This window comes from Emydura macquarii, unplaced genomic scaffold (assembly GCF_026122565.2).
Source record: "Emydura macquarii macquarii isolate MOO-44397 ecotype Brisbane River unplaced genomic scaffold, CSIRO-AGI_Emac_v2 contig_2636, whole genome shotgun sequence".
Lineage (NCBI taxonomy): Eukaryota > Metazoa > Chordata > Testudines > Chelidae > Emydura > Emydura macquarii.
In genome coordinates, this window is record NW_027132773.1 from 33245241 (window position 1) to 33259113 (window position 13873).

Here is a 13873-nt window from a genome sequence, read left to right on the forward strand (position 1 = left end):
TTGCAGCTATGATTATCAAATAAACAGTCTAAAAATAAATTCCTATATAAAAACAGTTCATGGAAACTGTTACAGTTAAGAGAAAGTGGAGAGAGGTATGGCTAAACTTATCTTGCATTTAGTTTGCTGACTCTTGGTGGTTTAGACAATTATAATCCAAATTCTGCTGTCTCATTCATGGTTTCAAATTACTACACATTTTTTAATAATTCAATATAAAGTGACTAGGACAGCATAGATGTTATACTCACCCATTTCTTAAACTCTTTAAGAGAGGGACCATGTTAATTATGTCTGGAAAGGGCCTAAAACAATGGGTTTGATTTGATGATAAAAACCAAAACATTCATTAAAATCTTTATAGCAAGGGAGCTAAGAAATATCAGTATTTTCCATAAAAGGAACTTACTACAAAAATTGAAAGGGTGCATGACAAACTGTCTGCTAGAACAGTGTTTCTCAATGATGGGTCCATGAACTGATTCCGGTCCCTGAGATCTTCCTGGCAGAGTTTAGGATGGCAGCAAGCTAGTCTCCGATAACAAAAAAGGTTGAGAAACACTGTGCTAGAATTCTCTAAAGACTGAATAACCTGGAGTACTATGAAACACCAGGATCATGGGCCATGTACAATAAATGTTAAGTATGTACTTTGTAAGCTAATGAACTCAAAACATCAATTTACCCCTATATTAATGTACATGTAGGGAAACAGAATAATGTTTAGGAGCTACTCTGAACATATTTTAGTATGCTACAGCTTGACTGACCCCAATTTTTTCAGTTAAACAAATAAATACAAACAATCAAAACAAATGATTTTGGGTAAGTGATTTTAGGAGTATTGTTCAAAAACTAAAGCAGGATATTTCCAGTCACAATTTTTTTAAAAAGGAAAGTAATGATGTTCCTAAATTGTTATGTTTATTATTTGGAGGCTGGGACAATTATCCATAACTTCTATGGCTCATGGAATTGATATACTATGACTTATGTACATTAAAGCACAGTTTGCTTTTGTAGCTCTACATCAAAAGGGTAACAAAGGGAGACACCCTCTTGAGAACAATGGATGCTCATATTTTTGCAGAACAAGTTCTAAATAATGGTACATTTGCCATTATATTTAAGGCTTCTGCAGTCTTGATATATTGAATCTTCTAACATGATTCTAAATATGTTTTTTTGGTCTTATATTCACATAAAACTAAGGCCTAAAATGGACAAGCTACAGTATTCTCATGGATTAATTATTCTTGTGGAATCTTGCCATCTGAGTCTCAAAAGTCCCTTCCTCTAAGCACGTTCAAAGAGGCATATTAGCAGATAATACAGAGGGATTAGATGCTAATCATCCCTTTTATAAAACTTTTTTTTATTTAGCTCTTCTCAGGAAAAACCAGGAGGACACTAAAACAACAGCAGGAGAGTAAAGTACAGTTATAAGGAAACATAGCATATACAGGTTTAATGCATGAAAGACTAAAAATAAGAGATACCCCAGGTAGTTAAAGATTTGGAGGAATATCTGAAATCTTTGCCAACCAGCATAGCCATTCTACACAAGAGAATTTGCTTTCCAATGTTGCTTCCTGGTGTGGAGCACAATGAAGATCACAGGATGTCCACATGCATACAGCACAACCCAAGCAATAACATCTCATTAAAGTTAACTGGAGTTCAGTTTAAACAGATTTGTACTGTACTTATTTAATGGTGTGTGCCAAACGTAAATTGTCAAATTATAATCCTGTTAATTTATATGCCAGAGTGGCCAAACTGTGGCTCACAAGCCACATGTGGCTCTTTCACAGTTAAGATGCAGCTCGTAGAACCCCCCACATACCCCCTCCCCATTCTCCGCATACCAGACTGGGGACGGGAGGGAAGAAGAGCTTGGGCCTCCTGCCCTGTGGTGGGGTTAGGGCCTTCAGCCCCATGGGAGGCGCATGCCGGGGCTCAGGGCTTCAGCTCTGCAGGAGGTGTGGGTGGTGCCTCCCTTAGGGATGAAGCCCTGAGCCCCAGCAGGTGTGCCCAGCTCTTGAACTTCTGAAGATCTGATGATATGTGATTTGGAGGGTCAGTAAGTTTTGGCCACCCCTGCTATATGCATTAATTGTCCACATATGTCAGGATAACAGGGGGTTAAGTAATAACACAATATCACTTAAAATTTAAAGCATTTTAATTCTTTCAGGATTAGGGATGTTCACCCACTGTGACATGACACCCCAGCAAGCTGACCTAGAGAATAAAGTCAGTCCAGAGGGGAAAGTAAATCCATAAAGATTTCAAAGCATACTTTTCCCAGTTTCTTTCTTACGTTACACCTCAACGGTGTATGTAGAAATACCACATTTTTGTGAGACAAGTCACATGACTTGAAGCGCTACCTACTCCCACTCTTTTTTGAGAGGTACCCAACTACCTATGTAATGCTCTGTGTGGGCCTTTACAACTTTCAAAATGGGATGAGGGGTTACAGACAAAGCTGGAAAGGAAAGCTTGGAAATTGTGAGCAAGGAAATAGCCTGCTGTTTGTTACTATTATGTTTAGGGAAACAGGACTTTGTGTACATTTTCTGTAAACAAACAGTGTTGGCATAGAGAGGCCTAAAGACTAAGCAGATTCCCCAGGGCTATGCTAAAGTATTGTCATGCAAAACTCCCATAAGATTTTGAGAGTGATCCTAAGCAGAAAGTAACAGAAATTTACTAGAGTTAGCAGTTAGATTTACTTTAAAAATAAAGAAACATAACATGCTTTCACAATCTATTATTGAACAAGCTTTCTACTGTACCAAGCTGTAACTGAAATCTCAAGAAAGAGTACACAGGAAGGAGACATTTGAGGGAAGCATAACAATGTGCAGGTGTATGAAAAGGCTTATTTTTGCTTGAGTTAAAGTTTCATTATCAGTATGATAAGCTTGTTTTGATGGAAATATAGATATAATGGAATATAAAGCCTTTGACAACAAAGTGACATTTAATAATAATTTGTTAATGCTAAGCTACGGAAGCTAATCACAAATTGTAATATGGAAAAAACAAGGAAGAAGGGGTCTATATAAATCCTTAGAGTGATAGCCCACCTCAGGAGAGGGTGAGCTGTGAACTGGACCCCAAGACTTGTGAATACCACTTATTCTGCTTGAGCTTTTTAAACCTACATGCCCAGTCTCTGATTAATAAAATAAACTTGAGCTTTACCATCTGACATCTGGTCCATTACTAATCTAAAAGCACCTATTATTTACAAACAACAGGATGGCCTCAAAGAAATACTTGAGATGTCTAATTAACTTCTCCTAATGGAAACCACCAACCAAGGCCCCGAATATTAGCTATCTGCTCAGGCCAAGGGAAGACAATAGTTTTGGTCAAGGGGACACCACTTTTAGGAAATGCTGCAAAACGTTCCTCTGTGAAAAAGCCTTTCCACCATAAGAATGAGATTCAAAACAGTTACACCTCTTTCTACCCATAAACACATATGTGACTCATGGACCCCTTGGTGCTACCTGGGAGAGGACTCGGCGGGATGCATAAGGTTGTACTAGGATTCCATGGGTCAGATATATGCATAATAATTCATCAAACTAAAAAATATGTTCTTAATGTCCTGGAATTAAGGCTGGTCACCAGGTACTAACATGCTTCAGATTTGTTTCTTTCAGGCAAGAGGTAACAGACATCTATCTCCCCATCTAGTAATTTGTGTATAGTATGCTTCACAATTTATGCCTATTTGCATACAGGGACAGGGCAGGAAAGGAACATTGTGACGTGTACAGGAGAAGAAATTTAGAGAATGAAACGAACAGCAGGATGGGCAGGGAAGGGAGTTCCTGTTTATGAATAAAGGCAAGTGATTGGTATGGTATATTTTGGGGTGCAAGGAAACACATGGGATCCTTCACTAAGGAGGCAAGCTGACGGAGATCTTTTCTCATGAAAGGAGGATCACACCCAGCCTGGCTGCAAAGTGCTTGAAAGGATTCTAGGCGAACAATATTTGGTTGGACATGAGAGTACCTTGTTCATTAAGTCTAGGCTCTAGAATGCATGTTATGATTTTATTTTATATGTAACCATTTGTTTCTAATACTTCTACTTTGTGTACTTGAATCTTTCTGTTTTGCTAAATAAACTTATACCTGATTTCACAATAAACATATATAAATGTTGCGTGTTAAATGGTGTGGTAATCTGAGGTGGATCTGGTAAAATGCAGTTACTGGTTATTTGGAAGCAGATAATCTGGGAATACTACGAGTGTCCAGTGGACTGGGGCTGAACACTCCAAGGAGATGCTTGGAGTGCTCAAGGGTTGGGGTGTTCCAATTATTAACCTGAGAAGTAACAATGGGGCATGTGTGGCATACAGGGGAGTGCTTGTGTTGTCCCTGGCCAGTGGAGTTGGGCAACTGATCCATAGCAGGCGCAAACAAGACTCCCTCATAATACAGAGCAGATAGTAGCAATGTGCCTCACAACCCTGGGAAGAGTCATGCCTACCAAACAAAAGAGGAAATTAATAAAATCTAAACAAAAACAAAACAAAAACATTACCAGAATCAGAGTTTTGACCCTGAAAACAAAGAAGTGCCAGATTACATGATGCCCACTAGACTTCACTATTGGTATGATTTTATGTGGAAGACGTTCAGATACTATACTGACAAAGAATCATAGCAGATTAGGGTTGGAAGGAATCTCAGGAAGTCATCTAGTCTAACACCCTGATCAAAACAGGACCAATTCCAACTAAATCATCCCAGCCAGGGCTTTGTCAAGCTAGGCGTTGAAAACCTCTAAGGATGGAAATTCCACTGCCTCCCTATCTAACCATTCCAGTAGTTCAACACTCTCCTAGTGAAAACGTTTTTCCTAATATCCAACCTAGACCTCCTCCATTGCAACTTGAGACCATTCCTCCTAGTTCTGTCATCTGCTACCACTGAGAACAGTCTACCTATATACTCCCTTGAACGCCTCTTCAGGTAGTTGAAGGTTGCTATTAAATCCCCCATCACTCTTCTCTTCTGCAGACAAAACAAGACTAATTTCCTGAGCCTCTCCTCATAAATCATGTGCACCAGTCCCCTAGTCATTTTTGTTGCCCTCCGCTGGACTCTTTCCAATTTATCCACATCCTTTCTGTAGTGGGGCCCCCAAAACTGGACACAGTTCTCTAAAGGAGGCCTCACCAGTGCCGAATAGAGGGGAATAATTACTTCCCTCAATCTGCTGGCAATGCTCCTACTAATACAGCCCAATGTGCTATTAGCCTTCTCAGCAACCAGGGCACACTGCTGACTCATATCCAGTTTCTTCTCCATTTAACCCCCAGGTCCTTTTCTGCAGAACTGCTGCCTAGCCAGTTGGTCCGCAGTCTGTAGCAATGCATGGGATTCTTCCATCCTAAGTGCTGGACTCTACACTTGTCTTTGTTGAACCTCAGATTTCACTATCCGTTGAGTCAATGATCTAGCCAGCTTTCTATCCAACTTATAGTTCATTCATCCAACTCATATCTCTGTAATTTGCTGGCAAGAATACTGTGGCAGACCATATCAAAAGCTTTGCTAAAGTCAAGATATATCATGTCCACCGTTTTACCCACATCTACAGAGCCATTCATCTTATCAGAGAAGGCAATTAAGTTGGTCAGACACGAGTTGCCCTTGGTGAATCCATGCTGCCTGTTCCTGGTCATCTTCCTCTTTTCCAAGTGCCTCAAAATGGATTCCCTGAGGACCTGCTCCATGATTTCTCTGGGGACTGAGGTGAGGCTGACTGGTCTGTAGTTCCCCAGATCCTCCTCCTTCCCTTTTTTTAAAGATGGACACTATATTTGCCTTTTTCCAATCATCTGGGACCTCCCCCAATCACCACGAGCTTTCAAAGACAGTGGCCAATGGTTCTGCAGTCACATCAGCCAACTCCCTAAGCACCCTCGGATGCATTGCCCCATGGACTTGTGTATGTCCAGCTTTTCTAAGTAGTCCTGAACCTGTTCCTTCACCACGGAGGGCTGCTCATCTCCTCCCCATTTTGTGCTGCCCAGTGCAATAGTCTGGGAGCTGACCTTGTCTGTGAAGACAGAAGCAAAAAATGCATTGAGTAACTCAGCTTTTTCCACATTATCTGTCACTAGGTTGTTTCCCCCATTCAGTAAGGGGCCCACACTTTCCCTAACCTTCTTGTGGCCAACATACCTGTAGAAACCCTTCTTGTCAACCTTCATGTCCCTTGCTAGCTGCAACTCCAATTGAGCTTTGGCCTTCCTGATTTCACTCCTTCATGCTTGAGCAGTATCTTTATACTCTTCCCTAGTCATCTGACCAAGCTTCCACTTCTTGTAAGTTTACTTTTTTGTGCAGCAGTGTATACAGACAGACAGATGGAGTAACAGTATATGCATAAATCCAGACACTCGCTAGCACATTTTTTTTGTACTATTTACTACTGCATCAATAGGAGAGAACTTACACTCACAAAATCCACTTAGACAAACCCTTGGATTTTAATGGGAATTGAAGGCACTCAACACTTTGTAATATTAATTAATTTCTCTAAACATCTTAGATATTAACTAATCTTTAGAGTTCTTCTACAGATTAAGCTAAAAAAATCTGGATGCAAGAGTGAGAATCAAGTTCTTGTGGTAAAATACATATCAAGTCTCCATTATCCATTATATATGCCACAAATCAGGGATGTGGAATTTGCTGCATAATCCACCCTTTGCCAAAGAATTGTACTCCATAATAAAATTTTCATTTTTTTTTATTATTTATCTATGTAAAAATATGTATGTTTCCAGCCCTAATGGTTATGAAAAAATCCTTGAAATCATGAACTGAACTGAACTTAAGCCGTCTCATGTTACAGTCTGCAGATTGCCTTAGACAATGGCTCAGAGATGTGAAGGACCCACTGCAATAAAATGCTGACCCTTAAACCTAAATATGGCAATTTAATTGTCAACACTGTTAACTATTTTACTACTGATCACTGTAACAGAACCATCCATTTACTACCTTTACCTCTATTCTCTGTTCGCCTCCCATACCTCCAGTTTTGGATCCCATTAACACGGATACAAAACAAAAATCTGCATCACACTGAAAATGTGGGAACACAAAATAAATTGATCTTAATAAATAATTAAAAAGAACAAGGGACTGTGGTATTAATATTAACTTGATTGTTCATTTTCATATATAGTTAATTTACTAAGTGATTTAAAAACAATTAAATGAAATTTCTTGACAATTTCTAATCTGTTCAAAGAGATTGCTGCAGATTTCATGAATTTTGCCTTGGAGTATACAGATTTTTTGTATCAATAAATGCACATTTAGAAAAAAGTAAGGATCCAGAAAAAATTACAATTAAAAAGTCATGATATAACATGTTCCAGATATATTTTAATTAAAATTTTTCTATTTTTCAATTTTTACCTTCCAATTCTAGTGTTTTCCTATATAAATTTTAATTTTTAACTCTTGATGCATATTAAAATTGTTGGTGTAGTTTAAAAGAAAATAATTGGAGAGATAATAGATGTCTTTTATTAAAGCTGTAGTACTGTTGAGGAGATGAACTTTTTCATCCACCTTTAAATAGTTTTATTTTATTTCTGCACTTAATAGTATATGCTCTTAACTAGATATTGGTACAAAGTACACAAGTATTGTAAGTGAAGAAAATGATTGAGGTGGAGAGAATGGGGAGATGGGGCAAGTACCAATCATTATGAAAAAATACAGAACATTGCAACTGGAATGAGTTTGTAGAGTTTTTGCTTTTAAATATTAAACTTCCAATGGTGGTATGCAATTTTAGAATGGTCTTTTCAACTTTGAAGGAGTACAAGCTTCAGAGCTTAATCATTTGAGTTCTGCATGATTAGAGGGCTTGAACACACACCTTTTGGCACCATCTGCTACACACAAAGTAAAGAATTAATATCATGTATCAGTAGTCCTTGCTCTAGGCAAATTTGACAGCATGTTCAAATCATTTAAATAAGATAATGCTGACTTACTGAAGGAAAAAATTTCATTGTCAGATATGTATTTTGCAGATTATCAATTAGATAAATCCATTATATCAAGTGAGATAGACTGAAATATGAAAAAAATCAGTTTAACTGAGGCATTCATTCTGGAAACTTGATCAGGATTTTGTTCTTCATATAGTAGCCACATATCCTTTGAAAGTAAGTAATGAAGAGCAATAAATGCCACTGGTAATCTTTCAACTACGTTTTTTAATAAATGTAATGAATTTCTTGTCGGTTGCCATCTATTCTAAAAATGTTAAAAAAATATGCTAAACTTTAAGAATCACTTGCAATTTATATAGATCGGAATAGCAAATGCATAAAGTGAAAAGACTCATTCTTCCTACTTTATAAGTAACTATGAACAGATGCTATTTCACTGATAAAGGTAATTTGGATAGCAATAATCCTAAATTTAAATTTTCCATTTCACTGGAAGTAAGTATGTACATGTAATGAATGAGCAGGCGGATGTAATTATTGTCATCTTTCTGACTTAAAATATTTTTCATAAAATACTTATACAGCAATTTTTGATAATAAAATTATGCTAAAATCACAAGAAATGATAGTTCTTATATCAAAATGCAGAGGAAATAAGGAGTATATTTGTTTAGCACACTTTTCATCATTTTCTTAGAACTTATGCACAGATTGAAAACATTGCTGAAACAAGCCTTCTTGATTAAAAATAAAAAATGAAAAATTCTGTCCCATAGATTTATACTACATAGTAGGACATATACATAAAAGCAATTTATATAAAAATGTATGTTTTTATGAACAAGGCATTTACTATTTATAGTTATTTGTTCTAACAGCAAGTGTAATCACTCATATTTAGTTATCTTAAATAGAATACCACAAGAAAGATGTTCTACTATCTTTTAAGAACAGCTACCTAGGGCTTCTAAAGTTATCCCATCCACCATTTCTCTGCTGGAAACACTGTAGTCACAATAGAGCATTTGGGTTCAATCCCAATAACTACAGTGGCTTTGTCTACAATGTCTCTAGTAATGGAATGTTAAAGCAAAAACTGAATGGGAATCTTCAGATCTCAACCAGAGACTAAGGCCTTAAACTAAATCAGTTTAGAAACATCGATTCCTGATTTAAGTTAAATCAATATAAGGCCTGTTGGACCTAATAAGTGTGTTAAGAATAGAGAGTTGTACCAATTTAACTACATAAAAATTAAGCAAATGATTAAGTGCTTTCCTAAATTGAAATGGACTTACATTTGTGCTTAAATGCTTCCTGTGCTCCCAAATCTTTGCTAGGTGCCACACACATACACACAAAAGAGCAAGAGGCCCTACGCTAAGATCTTACAACTGAAGGTCTCAATCCTGCAGACACTTACATACATGCTTAACATTACTATCACAGGTAGTCTCACTGACTTAAAAGTTGAGCATGTACATAAGTGCTTGTAGGATGGGTGACTAAGCCCTGATTCAGAAAAGCACTTACACATGTGCTTAAATCTATCCCTATACAGGACAGCACATAATTTAAGGCATGCTTTTCAGAATCATGGCTTAGAATAATTTACAGACAAGAAGATGATGGAAAGGGATGTAATACAAGAACAATATTTTGATGAGATACAGCCCCCCACAAAAAAATCCCTTAAGGTTGACACATTCTACCAACTAGTCGTTTGCACATACCTGGGTATCAAGCGATGAATCTTAACTAGCCTCAAAGAGTTGCAATCACACTACTCAGTCATGCATCCAGCTAGGATATGGCACTCTATCCCTTTAATAAATATTGAAAACATTGTTCAGCAAAGAGTAAAACTCTACAAATAGGGTCCAGCCTAATACACACACCAAATAGATTATGCTATGCATGGGAACAAAGTAACCAAGTGGGTTGCTAACCAGCAGATAGGACTTGAGCGGCTTAAGGGGACATACTCTTACAATATGCCTTTTTTTATTTTGGGAAAATGTGATCTGAGAACGTTTTTTTTCTTTTTCCTTGATAGGACTTTAGGTGGGAAGGCTATGACAGATCCAGAGGAAGTAGTGGTAGTGACCCAAGCAATGGAAGAGACAATGAAGATGACCGGTTGTGGAAGCTGCGAGATGTACATGATCCTGAACCTGAAAAGAGCATCATTTGTATGAAGTGCTGCCTAATAGAGCTGATGGAAGAGAAGATCTGAGGTTTGGAGATGCAGGTGGAAACAACAGCTCATTTTAAAAGGGGATTCAAGCAGATGATGGATAGAAGAAAAGAGGAGACTGAAGGGAAGAGTCAAGACTCGCAGATGCAAGCTGGACTTAAGAACTCTGAGGGGAGGCTGAGGGGTAAGAAAAGCAGCCACTGGAAGTGTGTGACTACAAGAACCAGTCAGAGGAAAAGACTAGCTAGTGAAGGAGAAACGGAGATGAGAAACAGGTTTGCCGAGTTGAAAAATAAAGAAGGGGCACATCAGGTAGTAACTGAAGGTGGAAGGACAAGGAAGAAGAGAAGAGCAGCTAATCCTATTAAGAAGAGGGGCAGAGTCAATGGAGATACCCAGAGTTCAGAATCCCAGGAGGTACAGGATGACTCGCACAAAATTGCAAGGAAGAATAAAAGACAAGAGGACTTGCAGACAGAAAGAACAGGAGGAAGCCTGGAGAATCTCACAAACCAGGAAAAGGCAGGTCTATGCAACTGGTGATTCCCTACTCAGAACAGATGGGCCTATCACCAAAGCTGGTCCAGAGAACAGAAGAGTGTGCTGTCTGTCGGGAGCTAAGATACAGGATGTGGACCTGAGGCTGATGGGGATCCTAAAGGGAGCAGGAAAGAATGCACTGATTGTCCTTTGTGTGGGAACAAATGATACTGCTAGATTCTTACTGGAATATACCAAGGGAGACTGTGCCAGGCTAGGGAAGATGCTTATGGAAATGGAAGCTCAGGTGATCTTCAGTGGGATTCTACCTGTCCCTAGCAGAAAGCCTACAAGGAATGGAAGATGGGATGGATCAGCAAGGAAAGCTACCTCTTGGAGGTAAGAAAGTGTAGGAATACAGTGAGAACAGCCAAAAGCCAAGGAAAGTTGGACCTTGATAAGAGAATTAAAACAAATAGTAAAAGGTTCTTTAGCCATATGAATAAAAAGATAAAAGGGAAGAAGTGGGACCACTAATCACTGAGGATGGTGGAGGGGAGGGGTAGATCAAAGACAATCTTGGCACAGTCCAAAACCTAAACAAATACTTTACCTCAGTTTTTAATACGGCTAATGAAGCCGTTAGGGGTAGTGGCAGGGTGGCTAATGGGAATGAGATATGGAGGTAGAAATTACCATGTCCTAAGTGGAAGTCAAACTCAAACAGCTTAATAGGACTAAATTGGGGGCCTGGATTATTTCCATCCAAGAATATTAAAGAAACTGGCACCTGAAATTGCACACTCAATAGCAATGTTTTTAATGAATCTGTAAACTCAGGGGTTGTACCTATGACTGGACAATTGCTAATATAGTTCCTATTTTTAAGAAATGGAAAAATGTCTCTGGGAAACTACAAGCCTGTTAGTTTGATCTCAAATTGTATGCAAGGTCTTGGAACAAATATTGAAATAGAAAGTAGTTAAGGAAAGGGAGGTTAACGATAATTGGGATAAAATATAACATGGTTTTATAAAAGGTAGATTGTACGAGACCAACCTATCTCCTTCTTTGAGAAGATAACTGTTTTTTTAGACAAAGAAATGCTGTAGATCTAACCTATTTGGATTTCAGTAAGGCATCTAATACAGTTCCACATGGGAAATTTATTAGTCAAATTGGAGAAGATGGGGATTAATAAGAGAATTGAAAGGTGGATAAGGAACTGGTTAAAGGGAATACTACAACGGGTCATACCGAAAGGTAAATTGACAGGCTGGAGGCAGGTTACTAGTGGAGTTCCTCAGAGACTAGACTTGGGACCAATTGTATTTAACAGTTTTATTACTTACCATAGCACAAAAAGTGGGAATATGCTAATAAAATTTGCAGATAACACTAAGTTGGGAGGTACTGCCAGTATAGAGGATGACCAGAATATCATACAAGACGACCTGGATGACCTTGTAAAATTGAGTAATAGAAATGTGATGAAATTTAATTGTGCAACATCATGCATTTAGGGACTACAACAAGAATTATTCCTATAAGCTGGGGATGTATCAGTCAGAAGTGAAAAAGGAGGAGAAAAACCTAGATATGTTGGTTGATCACTGGATGACTATGAGCTGCCACGGTGATGCGCCTGTGAAAAAGGCTAATGCAGTCCTAAGATGCATCAGGTGTAATATTTCCAGTAGAGATAGGGAAGTGTTAGTATAGTTAAACAAGGCACTTGTTAGACCTCATCTAGAATAGTGTGTGTAATTCTGGTCTCCCATGTTTAAGAAAAATGAATTCAAATTGGAAAAGGTGCAGAGAAGGGCTACTACGATGATCCAAGGAATGGAAAACCTGTCTTATGAGAGGAGATTCAAAGAACTTGGCTTGTTTAGCCTAACCAAAAGAAGGCTGAGAAAAGATACGATTGCTCTCTATAAGTACATCAAGAGGGATAAATACCAGGGAGGGAGAGGAATTAGTTAAGTTCAGCGCCAATGAGCATACAAGAACTAATGGATATAAATTGGACATTAGGAAGTTTAGACTTGAAATTAGATGCAGGTTTCTAACCAACAGAGAAGTGAAGTTCTGGAATAGCCTTCCAAGGGGAGCAGTAGGAGCAAAATACCTCACTGGCTTCAAGATTAAGCTTGATAAGTTTATGGAGAGGATGGTATGATGAGTGCCTACAATGGTATATAGCCGATCTGCGACTGCTAGCAGCAAATATCTCCAATGGCCGGTGACGGGACACTAGATGGGGAGGGCTTTGAGTTACTACAAAGAATTTTTTCCCAGGTGTCTGGCTGGTCGGTCTTACCCACATGCTCAGAATCTAACTGATCACCATATTTGGATTCGGGAAGGAATTTTCCCTTGGGTCAGATTGGCAGAGACCCTGGCAGGTTTTTGCCTTCCTCTGCAGCATGGGGCAAGGGTTACTTGCAGGTTAAAACTAGTTTAAATGGCAGATTCTCTGTAACTTTAAGTCTTTAAAACATGATTTGAGGACTTCAGTAACTCAGCAAGATGTTAGGGATCTATTATAGCAGTGGGTGGGTGAGGTTCTGTGGCCTGCAACATGCAGTAGGTCAGACTAGATCATCCTGATGGTCCCTTCTGAACTTAAAGTCTATGAACTGCAGAAAATTCAGAAGGCGCTCAAACTATATTCAAAAAGAAAATCAATTACACATGTGAATACTTTCTGAGAGGGGAGAAGGGATTAAGCTGCAGAGGAATGTGCATGGGGAAATAGGGGAGAGCGGTTGAGGTTGCAGTAAGGGGATAAATGGGGACAGATAGTAAGGGAGGAAAGGGATTGGGGTTCACATCAGGGGGAGGTGGTGAGGATCAGGGGGGTGATGTGGAGGTGGTGACAGGGCAAGTGGGGGGCACTTGTCAGCCCCACATTCTCCACTTGTGTGTGCTGTGATCTGGAGGGAGCCTACCACTCTAGGGGAATCTAAGGCCCTCTCCCTGCCTCCCCACATGAGCTAGCATATCTGGGGGGGCCTGTCATTCTAAAGGAGTTTGATCCCGTCTCCCTAGCCTGCAATGTGAGCAGAGCTCTGGGGAAATCCTGCTCCTCTAGGGAGATCTAACCGCTTCTTTCTGCCCCCATGACAGCTGGGGAGCCCTCGTCAGTCTGAAGGGCTCTGAACTCATCGCCC

At 39.1% G+C, this 13873-nt stretch overlaps 1 protein-coding gene across 7 annotated transcripts in view; it reads right to left on the minus strand.

Annotated features, from left to right (window-relative positions):
* The window catches only part of TBC1D22A (TBC1 domain family member 22A), a 422295-nt gene that overhangs the window by 163775 nt on the left and 244647 nt on the right, over window positions 1–13873 (minus strand). The window lies entirely within an intron of this gene.